The 23,027-nt window shown below is 42.7% G+C and overlaps 1 long non-coding RNA gene across 15 annotated transcripts in view; it reads left to right on the forward strand.

Moving 5' to 3' along the window:
- Nucleotides 1–23,027, forward strand: part of LOC133752430 (uncharacterized) — a 79,261-nt gene that overhangs the window by 16,312 nt on the left and 39,922 nt on the right. Inside the window, exon 5 of one of the 15 annotated variants that reach the window (XR_009864948.1) lies at nucleotides 20,356–20,401. The exons of 10 other annotated variants lie outside the window; for them this stretch is intronic. This is a non-coding gene — a long non-coding RNA (uncharacterized LOC133752430). Of the gene's footprint in view, nucleotides 1–299; nucleotides 554–3,692; nucleotides 4,416–6,165; nucleotides 7,118–20,355; nucleotides 20,402–23,027 lie in introns of those variants that run through there. 4 more of the 15 variants (XR_009864944.1, XR_009864946.1, XR_009864938.1 and 1 more) reach the window with 4 other exon arrangements.

A 23,027-nucleotide genomic window follows, 5' to 3' on the forward strand; every position in this document is an offset into this window, starting at 1 on the left:
CTTTAGCCTGCCCCAGCCTGGGCTGTAGTGGTCATTTGGGGAGTGAACCACTGGACTGAAGGCACGTCTCCCTCTCTCTGCTACTCTAGCTCACTGTCACTCTGCCTTTGGAATGAATAAATGAGTCTTTTTTTTAAAAAATCACCTAAAAAGTAAAATACTTAGAAATAAACTTAAGGAGGCAAGAAACTTATACTGAGGGGCCGGAGCTATGCTATAACAGGTAAAGTTGCCGCCTGCAGTGCCAGCATCCCATATGGGCACCAGTTCGAGTCACGGCTGTTCCACTTCCAATCCAGCTCTCTGCTATGGCCGGGAAAGCAGTAGAAGATGGCCCTTGGGCCCTGCACCCGCATGGGAGACCAGTAAGAAGCACCTGGCTCCTGGCTTCGGATCAGCGCAGCTCCGGCCGCCTGGAGAGTGAACCAACAGAAGGAAGACCTTTCTCTCTGTCTCACCCTCTCACTGTCTGTAACTCTACCTCTCAAATAAATAAACCTTAAACAAAAATAAAACTTACGCTGAAAACTACAAAATATTGCTGCAAGAAGAAACAAATGAAAAGGTGTTCCATGTTGATAGATTGTAAGATTTTTTTTTTTTTTAAAGATTTATTTATTTATTTGAAAATAAGAGAGAGAGTGAGCTTATAGCTGCTGGTTCACTCCCCAGGTGGCTGCAATAGCCAGGGCTGAGCCAGGCTGCAGCCATGTGCTTCCTCCAGATCTTTCATGTGGGTAGCAGAGGCCTAAACACTTAGGCTATTTTCCACTGTTTTTCTCAGGCCAGTAGCAAGGAATTGGATTGAAGTGGAGCAGCCAGAACACGAACCAGCACCCATATGGGATGCTGGTATTATAGGTGGTGGTTTTACCTGCTATACCAGCCCTGTAAGATTTTTTAATACGTTTTTATTTATGTATTTGGAAGGCAGAGTGACTGAAAGGGAGATACAGATCCTCCATCCTGGTCTTCCATGTGGGTGGCTGGGCCACTAGTACTCAGGCCATCATTCACTGCTTTCCCAGGTGCATTAGCAGGGAGATAGATTGGAACCTATGCTCCAATATGGGATGCTGGTATCACAAGTGGTGGCTTACCCTGCTGAGCCACAGCACTGGCTCCTAGATTGTAAGATTTAATATTGTTAAAGTTTCCATACTACTGAAAGTGAGTGTCTGGCAAAGAATTTTAAAAGGAACATTGAAAAGAGGATAGCTTTCAATGCCAGAATAGCTGTAGAACAGGACTTTTGCCTAACTTGTACAGAATAAAATCTTTTTCAAGCACAAAGGGCAAACAAAGAGCAGACTGTAGCACTTGGTTTCTTTCTTTCTTTCTTTCTTTTTTTTTTTTAGATTTATTTTATTTGAAAGGCAGAGTTATATAGAGAGATGCAGAGTGGGAGAAAGGAATCTTTTATCCACTGGCTCACTCCCTAAATGGCCACAAAGATCAGGGCTGAGCCAGGCTGAAGCCAGGAGCTTCCTGGTCTCCGATGTGGGTGCAGGGGCCCAAGCACTTCGGCCATCTTCCACTGCTTTTCCCAGGCTATTAACAGGGAGCTGGATGGGAAGAGGAGCATCTGGGACTCAAACCAGCACCCATATGGGATGCAGGTGTCATGGAAGTGGCTTTACCTGCTCTACCACATTGCCAGCCCTTGTAGCACTTTCATGGAACAGTACTGCCCCAAGTTGGCTGTTGTGACAAGAATTAGATGAAATCTAAAAACACTGTCTGCACAGTGGCTTTGTTCCTTTGAACCACTGAAACAAATGATAAGGGAACTTAAGCAGAATGAATGACAGGGAAAAAGACTGGTCCGGGTACCTATATTGGGTTTCCCAGCTTCCCTGGAACCATAGGAGTGATTTATGGGAAGCATTCATTCAGTTAACAACAGCTCATATTATATATTATGTATGTATCAAACAGTGTTTTTTGGTGCAGGAAAGTAAGGAACGTGACACAAGGTACAGTTTTCATAGGATCTACATTTCATTGAGGGTGTGAGGCATAAAAAAAGATGACAGTGGAGCAGTTTTACATAGGCTTCACTGAGGAGATGGTACTTGAACTGAGTCTGAGATGACAAAAAGGAGCAAACTATGCAAAGATCTAAGGGCAAAAGATTCCAACCAGAGGGTATAGCAGTTGCCAAGGCCCTGCAATGAGAACAAACTTTGACATGCCCCCAAGAAACATGAAGTAACCGAGGACTGCAGGAAGTGAGGGCAGAGCTATAACCAGGATCCAGCCAAACCAATTGCTTACATGTTTATTTTAAACCACTTGAAGTTTACTGAGTGTCATGATCAATCTATGTTTTACAAGATCACTTTGATTGCAGTATGCAGAATGAATGGGTGGGGGGATGGCAAAAGCGGGATCATGGAGACCAGTTAGGAAGCTGTGTCTCATAGTGTATCTGATAGTTCTTTAGACTACTATGGTGGTAATAGTAGAGGTAGTGAGAAGGGGAATAGCTTCAGTATATATGTTGGCAGTAAAGCTGAGTATTTAGAATGGAGGAAACAAGAAATCTCATAATTCTCTGGTGTTTTGATTCAGTGACAGCATGTGGAGTGCTGTAGTTGACTGATGTGGGAAAGGTTAGAAGAGAAGCCTATTTAGGATATAAAGTTAGTTTGGAGATGCCTGATGTCTAAACCAAGAGGCAGAGGTTAATTTAGGGCTCAAAGGAGAAATGAAGTCCAGAACATAAGTTTAGATGCATTTAGCATATACAAGTAGATGTTAGAACTAGATGAAAATACTTAAGGAATGATTATAACTTGAGAGCTGAGGGGCTGTTGCTACGACGCAGTGGGTTAACCCTCTGCCTGCACTGCCAGAATTCCATATGGGTGCCAGTTGGAGTTCGGGCTGCTCCACTTCCAATTCAGCTCCATGCTAATGGCTTGGGAAAGTAGTGGAAGATAGCCCAAGTGGTTTGACCCCTGCACCACGTGGGAGACCCAGAAGAAGCCCCTGGCTCCTAGCTTCAAATTGGCCCTGTTACGACCATTTGTGGAGTGAACCAGCAGATGGACGAACTCTCTCTCTCTCCCTGTCTTTGTAACTCTACCTCTCAAATAAATAAATCTTTAAAAAAAAAAATGTGACCCTTTGCATCTGGCTTCTTTCACTTAGCATAATTTTTTTTTTCAAGATGTAATAAAATATAAAGAACTGACTCTGGAGGCACTGGAGGGGATAGGGAGCACAGACCCCACAGGGCTCCCAGACAGTAGGCAGTGGAAAATAATGCAACTAAGAAGTGGGCAAGTCTCCATGTTTCCCATTGCATGCAGAGTAAAGGCTCGGAGCCTGCATAGGCAGACCAGTGCCTCTGTGACCTGCCCCCAGCCTCCCCTGGCCAGTGCAGTGACCCTGACATTGCCTGGCCTGTGGGCACCAGGGCCTCTGCACTGTCTTTTTCCTCGCTCAGCAGTAGCATAATGTTTTAAAGGTTTATCCACTTTATACCATATGTCAGTACATGATTCTCTTTTATGGCTGAATAATAGTCCACTATATAAATATACCGCATCCTGTTTATCTACCCATTCATTTATAGACATTGAGTTGTTTCTACCTTTTGACTATTGCTAATAGTGTTGCTATTAACATTTGTATATGAGTTTATGCTTGAATACCTGTTTTTTGTTTTTGTTTTTTTTGGACAGGCAGAGTGGACGGAGGGAGAGACAGAAAGGTCTTCCTTGTCCGTTGGTTCACCCCCCCAATGGCCGCCGCGGCCGGCGCACCATACTGATCCGAAGCCAGGTGCCTCTCTTGGTCTCCCATGCGGGTACAGGGCCAAAGGACCTGGGCCATCCTCCACTGCACTACCGGGCCACAGCAGAGAGCTGGCCTGGAAGAAGAGCAACCGGGACAGAATCCAGCGCCCCGACCGGGACTAGAACCCAGTGTGCCGGCGCTGCAGGCGGAGGATTAGCCTATTGAGCCGCGGCACTGGCCTGAACACCTGTTCTTAATCCTTTGGTTCTAAAACTTAGCATTGGAATTATGGGTCACATGGGTTCTTATTATATTTTGTGCTGCCATAACAGTACCACAGACTTGGTGGTAATTTATAATAAATAGGAAATTATTTCTTACCATTCTGGAGACAAGTCTAATGTCCTGGCTTCTTGCTGCGTGGAAAGAACCACAGGTTACCACTCCCATAATAGCATTTTTATGTATTCATAAAGGTGGAACCCTCTCAGCTTAATCACTTCTTAAAGCTTCACTCCCCAGTACCCTTACAGTGGCCACTAAATTTCAACCTGAATTTTGCAAGGTACAAACATTCACACCATTACATTTGGTGATTCTATAATTAACTTTTGAAAGAAACTGTAAACTTACTCAGAGTAGTTGAATCATTTTACATGCCCACTATCAGTGAGTGAAAGTTGTTAGTTTCCGCCGGCGCCGCGGCTCACTAGGCTAATCCTCCGCCTTGCGGCGCCGGCACACCGGGTTCTAGTCCCGGTCGGGGCACCGATCCTGTCCCGGTTGCCCCTCTTCCAGGCCAGCTCTCTGCTGTGGCCAGGGAGTGCAGTGGAGGATGGCCCAAGTGCTTGGGCCCTGCACCCCATGGGAGACCAGGAGAAGCACCTGGCTCCTGCCATCGGATCAGCGCGGTGCGCCGGCCGCAGCGCGCCGGCCACGGCGGCCATTGGAGGGTGAACCAACGGCAAAAGGAAGACCTTTCTCTCTGTCTCTCTCTCTCACTGTCCACTCTGCCTGTCAAAAAAATTAAAAAAAATAAAAAAAAATAAAAAAAAAAAAAGTTGTTAGTTTCCTTTTATTTATTTATTTTTTAAGTTTTATTTTATTGGGGACGGTGCTGTGGCATAGTTGGTTAAGTTGTCACCTGCAGTGCCGGCATCCCATATGGGCGCCGGTTCTAGTCCCGGCTGCTCCTCTTCAGATCCAGCTCTCTGCTATGGCCTGGGAAAGCAATAGAAGATGGCTCAAGTTCTTGGGCCCCTGCACCTGCATGGGAGACCCAGAAGAAGCTCCTGGCTCCTGGTTTTGGATCAGCACAGCTCCAGCCATTGCAGCCAGTTGTAGGGTAAACCAGCAGATGGAAGACTCTTCTCTCTCTCTCTCTCTCTCTCTCTCTCTCTCTGTGTCTACCTCTCTGTAACTTTAAAATAAATAAAATAGCTTTTTATACAGATTTATTTATTTATTTATTTGAAAGTCAAGAGTTACACAAAGTAATGTTCCCAGGCACATTAGCAAGGAGCTAGACTGGAAGTGGAGTAGCTAGAACTTGAACCAGCTTCTGTATGGGATGCTGGCACTGCAGGCCTGGGCTTTAACCAGCTATGCCACAGTGCTGGCTCCTCTTTTATTTTTCTTTCTTCTAGCTATTCTAGGGGTGTGACGAGATGTCACATTGTGGGTTTGATTGTCATTTCTCTAAAGTTTAAAAATAATGAACATATTTCCATGTGCTTGTTGTCTATATACATTTGGCTCTCCATTTCTGTGGGTTCCATATGTACAGATTCAACCAAATATAGAGACCAAATTTGGGGAAAAGCTGCATCTGTACTAAACATATACGGACTTATTTCCCTTGTTGTTATTCTCTAGACAGTATATCAGTTGTTTACAAAGCATTTATGTTGTTTTAAGTATTACCAATACACTTCATAATTGCAGCTGTACAGGAGGATGTATATAGGTCATAGGTAAATATAATGCCATTTTATATTTTACAAAAATTGAGTATCTACAGAATGTGGTATCTGTTGGACATCTTGGAACCAATCCCCCATGGATACTGAGGGGTGACTGTATATTCTTTAGAAAAATGACTACTCAGGTATATTTTATTTTTATTTGTTGTTGAATTGCTAGAGTTCTTTTAATATCCTGGATAATAGGTCCTAATTAAATATATGATTTTCAAATATTTGCTTCCATCCTGTAGGTTGTCTTTTCGCTTTATGAAAGTGTCCTTAGATACACAGTTTCTAATTTTGATGATCCCCAATTTATCATTTTTGTCTTTTATGTTTCTAGTGTCGTAGCTGGAATCTGTGGCCAAACCCAAGTTTATAAGCACTTGAATCTGTGTTTTCTTCTAGGATTTTTTATTGTTGTTGTTAAAGATTTATTTTATTTATTTGAAAGACAGAGTTACAGAGAGAGAGGTCTTCCATCCACTGGTTCACAACCCAGATGGCTGCCAATGGCCAGAGCTGCGCCGATCCGAAGCCAGGAGCCAAGAGCTTCTTCCAGGTCTCCCATGCGGGTGCAGGGGCCCAAGAACTTGAGCCATCTTCTATTGCTTTCCCAGGCCAGAGCAGAGAGCTGGATCTGAAGAGGAGCAGCCGGGACTGGAATTGGCACCCATATGGGATGCTGGCGCTTCAGGCCAGGGCATTAACCCACTGTGCCACAGCGCCGGCCCCTCTTCTAGGATTTTATAGATATAGGTCTTACATGTAGATCTTTGATCCATTTGGGATTAAATTTTAAATGCAATGGGGGTCCAACTTTGTCTTTTGCATGTAGGTAATTCGGTTGTCCCAGCACCATTTGTTGAAGAGACTATACTTTCCTCACTGAATGCTTGTCAAAAGCAATTTATCATGGATTTATGGTTTATTTCTGGGCTTTCAACTGTATCCCATTGGTCTCTTCTTGCAGGAAGTATCACACTATTTTGATTACTGTAACTTTGAAGTTAGGAAATACAAGTCATCTAACTTTATTTTTCAAGACTGTTTTGGCTACTGGGGGTCATTTGAAATTCTCTGAATTTAAAGATCACATTTTCCATTTCTGCAGAAAAAGACCATTCAGATTTTCATAGAGATTTCATTTCGTATGTATATTGCTTTAAGAATATTGACAGGTTTCCAATGTACAAGTCTAGCACCTGCTTGCCTAAATTTATTTCTGTGCATTTTCTTTTCTTTTTTTTTACCATTGTACCTGGAAGTACTTTCTTAGTTGCCTTTGCAAATTGTTGATTTCTGTATAGAAATACAGCTGATTTTTGTGTGTCAATCTCTGTCCTTCACATTTACTCAATTCATTTACCAATTCTGATAGTTATTTGTAGATCCTTTGCAGTTGTATACATGTAAGATTATGGCACCTGTGCATAAAGATAATTCTACTTCTTCCTATTCAATTTGTACGTTCTTTTTTTCTTGACTAATTGCTCTTGGTAGAACTTGCACAAAATCTAATAAAAGTGATGGGGGCCAGCGCTGTGGCATAGTGGGTAAAGCCACCACCTGCAGTACCGGTATCCCATATGGGTGCGGGTTTGAAACCGGCTGCAGGCCGACGCCGTGCCTCACTTGGTTAATCTTCTGCCTGCAGCACCAGTATCCCATATGGGCACCAGGTTCTAGTCCTGGTTGCTCCTCTTCCAGTCCAGCTCTCTGCTGTGGCCCGGGAAGGCGGTGGAGGATGGCCCAAGTGCTTGGGTCCCTGCACCTGCATGGGAGACCAGGAAGAAGTACCTGGCTCCTGGCTTTGGATCAGCGCAGCGCTGGCTGTAGCAGCCATTTGGGGATCTAACCAACGGAAGGAAGACCTCTCTCTGTCTGTCTCTCTGTCTATAACTCTACCTGTCAAAAAAAAAAAAAAAAAAAGAATAGAAAAAAAACGGGGCTGCTCCACTTCCAATCCAGCTCCCTGCTGTGGCCTGGGAAAGCAGTGGAAGACGGCCCAAGTGCTTGGGCCCCTGCACCCACGTGGGAGACCCAGGGGAAGCTCCTGGTTCCTGGCTTCGGATCGGCGCAGCTCCGGTGATTGAGGCCAATTGGGGAGCGAATGAGCCGATGGAAAACCTCTCTTTCTCTCCCTTTCTCTCTCTCTGCCTCCCCTTCTCTCTCTCTGTAACTCTTTCAAGTAAAATAAATAAATCTTTAAAAAAAAAAAAAGTGATGAAAGCATACATCCTTTATGTTCTTTATCTCTTTTTAAGATTTATTTATTTATTTTGAAAGAGTAACAGGTAAAGACAAAGAGAGATTTTCCCTCCACTGGTTCACTTCCCAGATGGCTACAATGGCCAGGGCTGGGCCAGGCTGCAGCCAGGAGCTTCACCTGGGTCTCCCACATGGGTGGCAGGGGTGCAAATATTTGGGCCATCTTCTGCTGGTTTTCCCAGCCCATTAGAAGGGAGCTGGTTGGTCTTTAATTTTTTTTTTTTCAACATCAAATTGTTGTTAGCTGTGGTTTTTTTCATAAACTTATTTTATCTTCTTAAGGAAATTTCTATTTCTAAAGATATATCTTGGTAACAGTATGAGGGAGAGACTGAGGTCTTCTGTCTGCTCATTTCATTCCCCAAATGGCCACTACAGCCTGGGCTGGGCATGCTGAGGTCAGGAGCCTGGAACTCCATCCAGGCCTCCAACATGAGTACCAGGGCCCCAAACACCTGGGCCATCTTCTGCTGCTTTCTGAGGCTCATTAGTTAGATCAAAGTGGAGTAGCCAGCACTCAAACCGGGGTACATATCGGATGCCAGTTTTACAGATGGCAGCTTTACCCACTGTGCCATGATGCTGGCAGGATGTTGGCATTATATAAAATTCTTTCTGTACTGGTTACAATGCTCATCTCTATTGTTCCTTCACTCTGTTTGATGTTTGGCATTTTTTTTTTCCCATGTTGTACACTGTTATATTCCTAAAATTAATTCTACTTGGATGTGGCTATAATCCTTTCAGTATGTTGGATTCTGTTTGTTAATATTTTGTTGCATCTATATTCATAAGTTATTGATATAGTTTTTATTTTATATCTTTGGCTTTAGTATCAGGGTAGTGTTGACCTCATATAGTAAGTTAGGAAGTGATCCCTACTCTGCTACCTTTTGGAGGAGCTTAAGAAATATTGCATTAATTATTATTAAGTATTTAGAATTAGTTACCAGTGAAATCATCTTGTCCTGAAAGTCTGCTTGTTTATTTTCAGTATTTATTTATTTATTTGAAGGGCAGAGAGAGAGATCTTCCATCCCCTGATTCATTCCCCAAATGCCAGAAATAGTTAGATTTGGGCCAGGCTGAAGCCAGGAGCAGGGAACTCAGTCCAGTTCTCCCACCCAGGTGATAGGAACCCAGTTATTTGAGCCATAACCTGCTGCCTCCCAGGGTACAATGTCAAATTGGGAATAATATATCTCCTCAAACATTTAATATCTCTATATAGTGAAAGAATTCCAAACCTTATCTTCTAAGTTTTATTTTATAGATGTTTTTATTTTATCTATATTTACCCTACTGTACACTAATACCCAAAAATGCCTTTTTTAAAAAATTATTTTTCCAAGGAAAAATATTTGTATTAGGAACAAATATATCTCCATAAGTGACAAAAAGTAGCTTAAGGTATTGTTCTAATAAGGTAGACAACTAGCAATCTGATTTTTTTTTTTTTCAAGATTTATTTATTTGAGAGGCGGAGGGAGGGAGGGAGAGAGAGAGAGAGAGAGAGGTAGGTAGGTAGGTCTTCCGTCCACTAGTTCACTCCTCAAATGGCCTCAACAGTCGGAGCCAATCCAAATTCAGTATCCAGGAGCTGCTTTCAGGTCTCCCACACAGGTACAGGGGTCCAAGGACTTGGAGCAGCTGGGACTCGAATGGGTGCCCATATAGGATGCCAGCACTGCAGGCAGTGGCTTCACCCACTATACCACAGCACTGGCCCTGCTGATTTATTTTTAATCTATCTTATTCTTCACTTTCCTGGAAATCTGTATTTCATGATCAAGACACAGAAAGCCAGGAAGGGTGATAAAAGTTTTTTAATTCAAAGTATATTTTTTCCCTTAAATATTATTACTGTGAACACTGATGTCATATTCAAAATTAAATTTTACTCTAGGTGAACAATTAACTTGTTTTCTAGATAGCTTTGAAAGTCATTGCCATTTTTTTGTCAAGTTTTTTGTGGATAATTTTTTTTTTTAAGATTTATTTATTCATTTGAAAGACAGAGTTACAAAGAGGCAGAGAGAGAGAGAGGTCTTCCATCTGCTGGTTCACTCCCAAATGGCCAAAATGGCCAGGGCTGGGGCAATCCGAAGCCAGGAGCCTGGAGCTTCTAGATCTCCCAAGAGGTTACAGGGTCCCAAGGACTTGGGCCATCTTCCACTGCTTTCCCAGGCCATAGCAGAGAGCTGGATCGGAAGTTGAGCAACCAGGACTCGAACCAGCGCCCATATAGGATGCTGGCACGGCATGCGGCAGCTTTACCACTGTGCCACAGCACTGACCCCATGGATAATTCTTAATGTAATATTCTAGGAGTCTCATGAAATTTAAATTGCCCCAAATGTTATTAAATTGAAGACAAAAAGATAAAAAAAAGATGATTTGGTCAACAATTATCTTCCTGGCTAAGTACGATGTTGGGTGACAGTCCAAATCCCATCCACTCCACTTCTGATCCAGCTCCCTGCTAATTTGCCTGGCAAAACAGCAGAAGATGGTTCAAGTGGTTCAGCTACTGACACCCACGTGGGAGACCCAGATGTAGCTCCTGTCTCCTAACTTCAGACCAGCCCAACTCTGGCCATTGTGGCCATTTGGGGAGTGAGCCAACGGATGGAAGATATTCTCTCTCTCTCTCTCTCTCTCTCTCTCTCTCTCCCCTTCTTTCTGTTTTGCCTTCTCTCTAACTCCACCTTTCAAATAAATTAATAAATCTAAAAAAAAAATTCTTTTCCTAGGAAAGCCCATACTACCAGAAACTGTTATTATTGAAAGAATCGGTGTAGGTTGCATTTTTCTAAGACCTGTTTCCCAAATCCATTTTTCCCCCATAATATATATTACTTCAAGGTAGAAGAGCCCATTAATATCTAAGAAGTGTATATTGACTGTTTCCTGATGAATCACAGAATTTTCTTTTATATAAGTAAAAACACAACCTTAAATTATTTCTGTGCTTTATAGTTTTCTATTTTCATCATTGTGACCTTTAATTGAGTGGCAGTTTTCTAGTAAGTGGTGGCTTAACCCACTGCGCCACGACATTGTCCCCCCCACGATCTTCTTACTCATATCTAATTACAACTTAGTACCCATTAATCAACCTTTCTCCATCCTACCCTCCCTCATTCCCTCCCCAGCCTCTGATAACCATGATTATACTTTTTTAACTTTTATGAGATCACTGTTTGCACATATGAGGGAGATCATACAATACTTATCCTTTTTTTTTTTTTAAGACATATATTTGAAAGGCAGAGTGACATACAGAGGGAGAGATCTTCCATCCGCTGGTTCACTTCCCATCTTCTGCTTTCCCAGGCATATTAACAGGGAGCTTGATTGGAAATGAAGCAGCCAGGACTCAAGCCAGTGCATATGGGATGCTGGCATCACATTCAGTGGCTTAAACTGCTGTGCCACAATGCCAGCCCCAGTACTTACCTTTCTGTGTTTGGCTTATTTCATTTAAAATAATGGCCTTCAGTTCTAGCCATGTTGCTGCAGATGACAAGTTTTCATCCTTTTTTATGGCTCCGTACTATTCCATTGTGTGTTTTTACCACATTTTTTTCCTTTTTGTCTATTGTAAATGATTTACTTGCTACAGAATTGCTTGAGTCTCCCAATTTTAAATAAACTCAAAATTTCTGTGTTTAAAAGAATTTTGCTCACTGCAACATTCAAAAAGCATTTTGAGGCTGGCGCTGCGGCTTACTAGGCTAACCCTCCGCCTGTAGCATCGGTACCCCAGGTTCTAGTCCAGGCTGGGGCGCCAGGGTCTGTCCCAGTTGCTCCTCTTCCAGTTTAGCTCTCTGCTGTAGCCCGGGAAGGCAGTGGAAGATGGCCCAAGTGCTTGGGCCCTGCACCCACATGGGAGACCAGGAAGAAGCTCCTGGCTCCTGGCTTCGGATCAGCACGGTGTGCCGGCCATAGCGGCCATTTAGAGGTGAATCAACGGAAGGAAGACCTTTCTGTCTCTCTCACTGTCTAACTCTGCCTGTCAAAAAAAAAAAAAATTTTTTTTAGCCATAAATTGACATGTCTAGAAGTTAAATATATATATATAGTATTAGCTGTCTACAAAATAGAAGAAAATTGAACATTCAGAAATCCTTCAGGGCCAGTACTGTGCAACAGTAGGTTCAGCCTCCACCTGCGGTGCCGGGATACCATGTGGCCTCCAGTTTGTGTCCCAACTTGGGCTTCTGCACCCACATGGGGAACCTGGAAGAAGCTCCTGGCTCCTGGCTTTATATTGGCCCAGCTCTGGCCGTTGTGGCCATTTCAGGAATTAACCAGCAGGTGGAAGACCTTTCTCTCTGTCTCTCTGTCTCTCTCTCTCTGTAACTCTGCCTCAAATAAATAAATAAAAACTTTAAAAAACAAAGGAAGGAAAGAAATTCCTCATTTGGACAAGTCCTTAGTTGAAATCACATTCATTTGCATAGGAACTGTTTTAGGTCAGAAGTACTATACAACCAGTGGACTCTGACCACAGACTTGACCAGTGAAGATTTCCAGACACTGTATGAATGACAGGATACGCACAATTCAGTTGGCTAATTCTTGCATGTGTCCTATGTGGCTTGTGAAAATTTTATAAATATCCTTAAACCCAAAGCTTCTGGTTTTCTGAAACTGACTATCTTAATCTGATTCTCTGTACTTTTAAAAAAAAATAAAAATTTTCCCAGCAAGATCACACATTTAAGTATTTGTTGCCTGTGGATAGATAACAGAGAAATCAAGTAGGGATGTGAGTTAATAATTCAGTCATGTAGCTGTGAATCTATGTGTGGTTGTGGAAGCTGGTTCTGCACTTGCTGTGCACCAGAGGTGTCCTTCCAGGCAACATGAACCCCAGCAGCTGCTCAGTGGGCTTGAGCAGCCGCTCATCAACCTCCAGCTCCAGTGAGTTTTTTCATCTGAGCAACTTGCTGATTTGTTTCACCTGTTTAAATGTGGATGCCACTTGATAGCTGAAAACAGATTTGTAGAAAAATTTCACAGAGCCGTCTTTCAACATTTCTCCAGCTCCTTTGTGATAGATGAAAAGGATTTTTCATGGTGAGCAAGGTCTGAGGCACTGAAATCAGATCCAGTGACAGAACTTCAACTGACTGGACTAGCTGAGAAGGAGGAAGACAAGGCTAGGAGAAGTCTCACTTTACTCAGAGCTTTGGCATCCCACCTACTCCCCCATCCTCTGGGGCCAGCCAGAGCCATAACCCACATTTTTTTCTTTCTCCACTTTCTTTGCCAGTGCATGAACACTTAAGTTGTTTCCTCATTTCTTATCTATTGTCAATGGTACTGCAATAGACATGGGAGTGCAGTTGTCTCTTAAACAGATGGATTTCATTTCCCTACAGGAGTGGGATTGCTGCATCATATGGTAGTTCTATTTTAAAAGAACCTCCATAGAATTTTCCTCAATTCTACACTAAGTTACATTCTCATCAACAGTGTGCAGGGGTTCCCTTTTACCCACATCCTGGCCAGGATTTCTTTTCTGTTGTCTTTTAAAATAGCCAGTCTTCCTAGAGTGAGATAGTATCCTTATGGTTTTGATTTGCATTTCCCTGATGGTTATGAGGTTGAGTGCTTTTTCATATTCTTGGTGACAATTTTATATCTCCTTTTGAGAAATACCTGTTTAGAGCTACTGCCCATTCGGTGGCAGGGCCCAGTTGGCAGGGCCAACTTCTGTTGCGTTTCTCAGGCCGTTAGCAGGGAGCTGGATCCAAAGTAGAACATGCCAATATGGGATGCCAGCATCGCAGGTGGCTGCTTTACCTGCTATGCCACAGTGCCAGTCTCACAATTAACTTCTTACATTTATAACAATCTTGTTTGAATTGATAGCAAGCTAGCTTCAGTGGTATACAAAGATTCTACCAGAATACATCCAACTCCATTTCCCTGCTTACATTGTTATTTTTACATCTTTATACAATGTGTGTCAATTAATGGAGACTTATAGTGATTATATTATGCATTTTCCTCTTAGACTGTGTAAGAAAAAATGAAGAGATAAAAAAAAAAATACAGTGCTGGCTTTTGTATTTCTCTGTGTAGTTTCCTTTACCAGTGTCCTTTACTCTTCATATAGCTTCAGTTTCTCTCATTCTTTAGCATTTCTGGTAGACAGGTCTCCCCACAACAGTCTCTCAGCTTTATGTGAGTTATCTTAATTTCTTCTTTTCTGAAAGAGTTTTTTTGGACATAGAATTCTTAGTTGAAATTTTTTTCTTTCAGCACTTTAAATTTGTCATCCTACTGCCTTCTGGCTTCCAGTGGTTTCTGAAACTGGCTGTTGAAATTGGGTATTGATCTTAGTGAAATTCTGTTGTATTAAATGAGTTCTTTTTATTTTGCTGCTTTCAAGATTTTTTTATCTTTGGCTTTTGACAGTTTGATTCTAATGTATCTCTAAGTCCATTGTACCTGGAGTTCACTGGATTTCTTGAATGTGTACATTCATGTCTACATGAAATTAGGGAAGTTTTTGGTCATTATTTCTTCAAATATACTTTCTGTCCTTTTCTTTCTTCTCCTTCTGTAACTCCAGTTATGTCTATGTTAGTATGCTGGATTGTGTCCCACAAATCTCTTGGGCTTTGTTCATTTTTCTTCCCTTTTTTTCTGCTTCTCTGGATAATTTCAAATGACTTATTCTTTCTTCTGCCTGTTGAAATATGATGTTGGATTACTCTAGTGATTTTCTTTTTGGTACTAGGTTTTATTTTGTTAAAGCATTTTTAGATTCACAGAAAAGTTGGGCATAAAGAACAGGGAGTTTCCATTGAACCTGTTCCTGCACACACACAACTTTCCCCACTGTTGACATCCTGCACTACAGCTGGTCATTTTTCACAATCTGAACCTACATTGATACATATCATTATCACCCAAAGTTTGCAAGAGGTTTCCAAGAAGATAAACAGCTACCAAAGTGACATACAGATAAACAGTGCCAAAATCCTTAGCAATCTGTGACTACAGCAGGGATGTGCACTGCACCGACCACAGTATACCTTATGTCTGTTGGAAGGAAAAGGGGAGGGGAGGGGAGGTGAAGGGCTTGTAACTAAAGTTTTCAAGATGTTTTAATGTTTGAGTGTCTCCCCCCCCCCACCCGCCCGGATTTAGGATTATTTTGCAAATGATATGTGCTGCTGTTTCTATCTGTTTTGTTTGTTTCTTTTAGCCTTTTTAATCCAGATACCTTTTGCTTGGCAATAGCTGTTCTTGCCTTACATGATCAGTACTTTTATTGCCCTTTTTCCTTGTGTATGTTATAAAAATATTTTAATCATCTCCTATTCATCCCCTTGTTGAGGAAGAGATTTCTGCCCTAGGGTCATGGTAATGGTTGAACATATGGCATCCAGCATTGAACACATGAGATGGGCAGCAGTCAATTGCATAGACTCCCAGCCACACACACTACATGCCATGCAGGTCCATGTGAGAAATACACTCAGGAACAGAGTGCACAACTAGGGGCTGCAGGAGGTAGGCTTTGCAGTATCAAAAGCAGAGTGTCCTCTGGTTCCTGTGGGAGGATATGATTGCCTTGTTTGAATAATTATGTGAACAGCAGGGAAGTGAACCCTGCTACTCAGGGATGAGAAAGAATTGCACTTGATCCTCTTGGTAAGAAGAGTTGTTTGACTAGGGGACTTTATCCACAGGAGCAGAATGGAGAGGGGAACTTGTGCTCATGCCACTTGAGGTCTTCTCTGTTTTACCACATGTCAGGCAAGCACATAATATTGGACTTTGATTTTGGGCCTGATGCCACCAAAGGTTATAAACTAATCAGCAGTAAAAGGTGGGAAGGAGAGAGAGAGTGACAGGGGAGTGAAAAACAGTATGCCAGCATCTGTCAGTGTCATCTGCAAAAGCTATAGACCTTCACTGTCTTTTAAGAATTTAGTTCCTGGAGCCAGCACTATGGTGCAGCAGTTAAGCCACTACCTGCAGCACTGGCATCCCATAAGGGCCGTGGTTCAAGTCCCGGCTGCTCTACTTCTTAGCACCCTGCTAATGAGCCTGGAGCCCAAGTCTCTGAGCCCCTGCCACCCATGTAGGAAGAAGCTCCTGGCTCCTGGCTTCGGCCTGGCCCAACCCTGGTCATTGCAGCCATTTGGGGAGTGAAATCTTAAATAAATAAATTTGGTTCAAAGGTCCTGCATTGTGGCATAGTGAGTTAAGCTGCCACTTGGAATGCTGGCATCCCATCTCAGTGTGCCAGTTCAAGTCCTGGTTCTTTGGATTTCAATCCAGGTTCCTGCTAATGTGCCTGGGAAGGCAGTAGAAGTTGGCCCAAGTGCTCAGGTTCCGCCACCAACATGGGAGACCAGGATGAAGGTCCTGGCTTTTTGGCTTTGGCCTGGCCCAGACTGGTTGTTGCAGCCATTTGGGGAATGAACCAACAGATGAAGATCTTTCTGTCACTATCTGTCCTTCCTTCTCTGTCGTCCTTTCAAATAAATAATATGTTTTTAAAAAATAGAAGAACATAGTTCCCATGATTAGGTTCTGAAACCAAGCTTGCCTTCTGAACATAATTTCGAGAACCTTTTATCCCAGTTACTATAATCTCATACATGAAATTTAAGCAACTTTACTAATGATAATTTGGATTAATTTTTTATTTTAGAATAGTTTTGCAGAAAAATTTCAAAAATAGTAGAGTTCTCATATACTCCACATGCACTTTGCCCTATTACCAACATCTCAGTATTGTATACTGACAATATAACAAATGTATTGCTACATTTGTTATAACTAATGAGCCAATATTGATGAATTGTTTTAAAATAAAACCCATACTTTATTTTTATTTCCTCGATTTTGCCTGATGTCATTTTTCTATTCCAGGATCCAGATTGCCATGTTATCTTTAGTTGTGATGTCACCTTAGATTCCACTCAGCTGTGACAGTTTCTCAGATTTTCCTTTTCCTTGTTTTTGATGATCTTGACAGATCTAAGGAATACTGATCAGGGATTTTGTAGAATACTTCTCTATTAAGATTTGTCTGGTGTCATTCTTATTATTGAATTGAAGTTACAGATTTTTGGGAGTTTGACCGCATAGGGAAAACTGCCATCCTCTGACAACATATTAAAGGTGCATGCTATCAATATGACTTCTCAGTGATGATGTTAACATTGATTGCTTGAGTGAGGTAGTGTTTGCCACATTTTTCTACATAACACTACTTCCCCCACACCATAGTGAACTCTTGGAAGGAAGTCAGTATGCACAGGCCACACTTTAGGAATGTGCAGCATGCTCAACTTCCTTGAGGCAGAGACTTTAAAAAATTATTTGGAGTTATTTTGCATAGTAGATCCTGATTCTTCTCAGTATCTATCTCATCCCAAGATATATATGTAAGTATGGATTCGTGGACATTTATTTTCTGCTTTGCATTATAAACCAATACCACTTGAATATGTTTTATTTCTCAAATTATTCCAGATATGACTACTGAGAGCTCTGTAGGTTGGCTCCTGTGTCCTTTCGATACATCCCTGTCAAGGGTATGTGTGTGTATGTGCGAATGTTTATTACTTTCTGGGACTGCAAAATGCTCCAGGCTCATCTTGTATATTCCCTGCCCCTGTCCTAGCATCAAGCCATTTCTCCAAGGAATCCTGGTTCCTTTTATCAGAGAATTTGACTAGAAACACAATCTAGGTGCTACGTCGGCTTGTAGCTCCTGGGATGTTTCTAGCACCATTAAAAGATCTCAGGGATAGGTACTGCCGCTGCAGCATAGCGGGTAAAGCTGCTGCCTGCAGTGCTAGCATCCCATGTGGGCACCAGTTCAGGTCCTGGCTGCTCCACTTCCGATCCAGCTCTCTGCTGTGGCCTGGGAAAGTGGTAGAGGATGGCCCAAGTCCTTGGGCCCCTGCACCCACGTGGGAGATCTGGAGGAAGCTCCTGGCTCCCGGCTTCGGATCTGCACAGCTCCGGCCATTGTGGCCAGTTAGGGAATGGACCAGCAGATAGAAGACCTCTCTCTCTCTCTCTGCCCCTCCTTCTCTCTGTGTGACTCTGACTTTCAAATAAATAATAATCAAAATAAAATCTTTAAAAAAAAATCTCAAGGATAGACAAATATTGTCGTTTACTAAAAGCATTTTTCTTTTTCCAAGTCAATAACTGCTGCTTTCTTCAAATGCATCTTTAAAGCTGCATTATTAAAAGCTCCTAGAATTTGGGGCAGGCATTGTGGTGTAGTAGATTTATTTTTATTTATTTATTTATTTATTTATTTATTTTTATTTATTTTTTGACAGGCAGAGTGGACAGTGAGAGAGAGAGACAGAAAGGTCTTCCTTTGCCGTTGGTTCACCCTCCAGTGGCCGCCGCAGCTGGCGCTCTGTGGCCGGCGCACCGCGCTGATCCGATGGCAGGAGCCAGGTGCTTCTCCTGGTCTCCCATGGGGTGCAGAGCCCAAGCACTTGGGCCATCCTCCACTGCACTCCCTGGCCACAGCAGAGAGCTGGCCTGGAAGAGGGGCAACCGGAACAGAATCCGGCGCCCCAACCGGGACTAGAGCCCGGTGTGCCAGCGCCGCAAGGTGGAGGATTAGCCTGTTAAGCCACGGCGCCGGCCGTGTAGTAGATTTAAGAATGCCAATGCAGACAAATGACACATTTTTAAATTGGAGTTTTCATGGCTGCCATATTATGGCCTATCCCTTCCCTAGAATTAAGCTTTCTACTCCTCTTATGTTGCTGCTTTTTTTTTTTTTTTTTGTATGTGAATTGCAGTTTTCAGGATTTTAACATTTGAGATTTTCATCTATCAAAATTGTGATTTTGGAGATTTTAGGATCTTTTAGGATCTCAATGTTTGGTGTTATAGTATTTGGGATTGATTGTGTCTTTAGGGATGCTCATAGCCCACTTGGTTATTCCTTTTCTCTCCCCTTTGCCCATTCCCCTTTATATATATGTATATGTGTGTGTGTGTGTGTGTATGACCTTATGTGAACAGATGAAGACTTTGAAAGTGTTTACAAAGATTAAAGTTCTTTTTAGATTTTCTGTGGTAGTACCTACAAAGTCCAAGGAAATATTTAATTCCTGATAACTGCTAGGGATGTGGCTAGTGACAATGGAAGATTATTGTTCTTCATTACTGAAAGTATGGCTTTATATATTTCAGGATCTTTGACAGAATTGCCATTTTCATTCATTCACCACCAAGTGCTCACTGAGTATCTACTATGTGCCAGTCATTGTTGTAGTCTGAGGATACATCAGTGAACCAAACTCCCTGCTCACATAGAGCTAATATTCCAGGGACACTTATCTCAACAAATGGCTCCTAATTCAAAAGTTTTGAGGTTGCTTGTTTTTGTCCCTGATGAAGGCCTACTAAGAATCTGTCCTTTTATTCCTTATTTAATTTTCAACATCATTCATACATTTCCATCTCCAAATTGGCTTATCTTGGTCCTCATAGTTCTTTTTTAAAAAAAATTTATTTATTTTTTTGATAGGCAGAGTTTTAGAGAGGGAGAGACAAAGACAGGAGGATGGAAGATCAGTCTCTCTGTCTCTTTTAAACACAACTAAATTAAAGGCAAATCTCATGTAAATATATGAAAGGTATATTATAAATCTAGGAAAATAATAAATAGGCAGAGTTCCAGGAGAATACATGCCTGAACCTGTGTGCCCTCCCTGACAACATTGGAGGATGGGTAATATGATTGCCTTCTCTACCAGATACTTGATCCCACATAGTTAACTGAAGGTAATAACAAGGAGAGAAGAATATTGACTTAAATCTTTTGCTGTTTGCATTGTAAAAAGTATACTTCTGTCCATTGTAATAAGTTACCTGAATGGGGAAATAGAGATTCGAAGAGAAAGCTGAAGGCAATATAAGCCTTGTTAAGAATCAGAATTTTGGGGGGCCAGCACTGTGGCATAGTAGGCTTATCCTCAGTCTGCGGCCCCAGCATCCCATGTGGATACCGGTTCATGTCCTGGCTATTCCTCTTCTGACCGAGCTCTCTGCTTATGGCCTGGGAAAACAGTGGAAGATGGCCCAAATCCCTGGGCCCCTGCCACCTATGTATGAGACCCAGAAGAAGCTCCTGACTTCAGATCAGCCCAGCTCCAGTCATTGTGGCCATTTGGGGAGTGAACCAGTGGAGGGAAGATCCTTCTCTGTCTCTCCCTTTCTCTGTAACTCTACCTCTCAAATAAGTAAAATCCTAAAAAAAAAAATCTGAATTTCTTACCACAGTTATGTCAGATTTCACTGTTAGACTCAATATATAAATTTATGGATGAATGTCTCTCTGTTTTTTCTATAGCTCCTGGACTCTTAAAATTAGGATCATCATAGAAACTACAAGGCAGGGGCCGGCGCTGTGACGCAGCTGGTTAGCACCCTGGCCTGAAGCGCCAGCATCTCATATGGGTGCCGGTTCCAGTCCCGGCTGCTCCTCTTCCCAGCCAGCTTTCTGCTATGGCCTGGGAAAGCAGTAGAAGATGACCCAAGTTCTTGGGCCCCTGCACCCACATGGGAGACCCGGAAGAAGCTCTTGGCTTCGGATCGGCGCAGCTCCAGCTGTTGCAGCCAGTTAGGGTGTGAACCAGTGGATGGAAGACCTTTCCCTGTGTCTACCTCTCTCTTTCAAATAAAATAAATCTTTTTAAAATAGAAACTACAAGGCCTAATAGAATAGAACAGTACCAGCAGTAGAATGCAGACAAGAAAGGCTACTCTGGGTTAGGGCCTTGAGCAATTAGGTTAGTCCTTTTCCTATATAACCACAAAGATCCCAGGAGACTGGGAAAGTCTGCTTCTTTTCCTCTTTTATTGGCCTGACTTCTCTCCTGACCTCCTTTCTGTATGGATCCTGGGAACTCATCCTTCCATGTTAGGTCTCTATGGAACTTTGCTGTTATGGGGGAATGTGTCACAGACTTCTGGTGCTATCTTTGGAATTTTAAATTTGATTAAGTGGTGCTAGCGAAATCAGGAATTCTTTCTAAAATGCTCTCACACCTTCACGGGACAAACTAATTTGCATAGGCCCAAGAGAACTGTCACAAGCAATGGCCATCTCTGCTTTTAAACATACTCTTCTTTGCAGGGTCTTAGTCCACCCGTACACGATGGACTGGGTCCGAGGAAAGGTGAGTGCGCAGCTCGCCCGTTCCCCAGCCTCCTGATCCCGGAGACAGTCAGACGCATCGGGGAGCCAAGTCTAGTAGCAAGAACTCCCTTACTTTGTGCGTAACAGTACCTTTTATAGCACAAAACTGCTGAGTCATTGGGGCAGGGCTAAGGACCAACCAATCACTTAAAAAATCACCTTACGGGGGATTTCTATAGGACAAACCATATGTCTATACACTTGTTACTAGTTTTGTTACCTCCCCTGATGTTGTGCAGCCAATTAGTTTTAGTGGTAAACAACTTTGGATTCCGCCCATCTTACTTCCTCTGGGCACCATCTTACTTGGCTCCACGCGGCTCTGTTCCGCGCAGTTTGGGCGGGGGCACCCGGGGGCAGCTGCACATGCGGAGCCCCCAGGCCTGGCCTGGCCGCGCCATGGCTGCGCTCATGCCCCGCACTTCTTCACTCCTAGGCCTCATTTGAGGTTCATGCTGTTTGTTCATTTATCATTTGTCCCTTTTTTCCATCACATATAGTTCTTTATCCAATATTCATTAAGGATTTTAGAACCTAATTGTCTGTCATATTCCTCTCTACTGCCACCATCTTTGGAGATTTAGTATGTATGACACCAACTCACCCAACAACCTGTTATTTCATTTGTTATCCTCCTTATGTGTAGCCATCTTCACCTCTAATACACTACCTACCCACACTAGTGGCCATACCTGTTATCATGTCATAACATGGTATTCCAAATCTTAAACTCCAAATTTCTGTTTCCTGATCAAAATCTCCTCTCATTCCAATGCTCAATTCTTTACACCTATTAGCTGTGCTCTTTTTTTAATTGTACCCAAATATATAGAATAAAATATTTGCCAGCTTAAGTGTATAATTCAAATTAAGTATATTCACAGTGCTGTGCCATCATTACCACTATCTAGAACTTTTGCGTCATTTCAAACAGAAACTCTGTACCTGTTAAACAGTTAACACTCCATGTCCCTCTCCTCCCCTGTGCTGATAAACTTTGTTTTACTTTCTTATTTGTTTAAAGATTTATCTATTTAATTTGAAAGGCAGGGTTACAGACAAAGGGAGGGAGAGACAGAAAGAAAGGTCTTTCATCTGCTGGTTCACTCCCCAAAGGGCCACAACAGCCAGAGCTGGGGCCTATCCAAGGCCAGGGGCCAGGAGCTTCTTCCAGATCTCCCATATGGGTGCAGGGGCCCAAGAACTTGGGCCATCCTCTGCTACTTTCCCAAGCCATTAGCAGAAAGCTTGATTGGAAGAGGAGCAGCCAGGACTTAAGCCGACGCTCGTAATGGGATGCCAGCGCCACAGGTGGAGCCTTAACCTGCTACACCACAGCACCGGCTCCTATTCTACTTTCTGAGTCTCTGAATTTTCCTATTCTAAGCTGTTCAAATAAATAGAATTAAGATAATATTTGTCCTTTTTTCTTGTTTATTTCACTGAGCATAACGTTTTCAAGATTTATCCAGGTTTTGGTATGTATCTGAATTCCATTCCTTGGGCCAGCGCTGTGGCATAGCGGGTAAAGCTGCTGCCTACAGTGCTGGTACCCCATATGGGCACTGGTTCGAGTCCCGGCTGCTCCACTTTCGATCCAACTCTGTGGTATGGCCTGGGAAAACAGTAGAAGATGGCTCAAGTGCTTGGGCCCTTGCACCTACATGGGAGACCAGAAGAAGCTCCTGGCTCCTGATCTGCTCAGCACCAGCTGTTACAGCCATTTAGGGAGTAAAGCAGTGGATGGAGGGCTTTTTTCTCTCTCTCTTTCTCTCCTTCTCTCTCTCTCTCTCTCTCTCTCTCTCTCTCTGCCTTCTGCCTCT

This window comes from Lepus europaeus, chromosome X, assembly GCF_033115175.1.
Source record: "Lepus europaeus isolate LE1 chromosome X, mLepTim1.pri, whole genome shotgun sequence".
In the NCBI taxonomy this organism is placed as follows: Eukaryota; Metazoa; Chordata; class Mammalia; order Lagomorpha; family Leporidae; genus Lepus; species Lepus europaeus.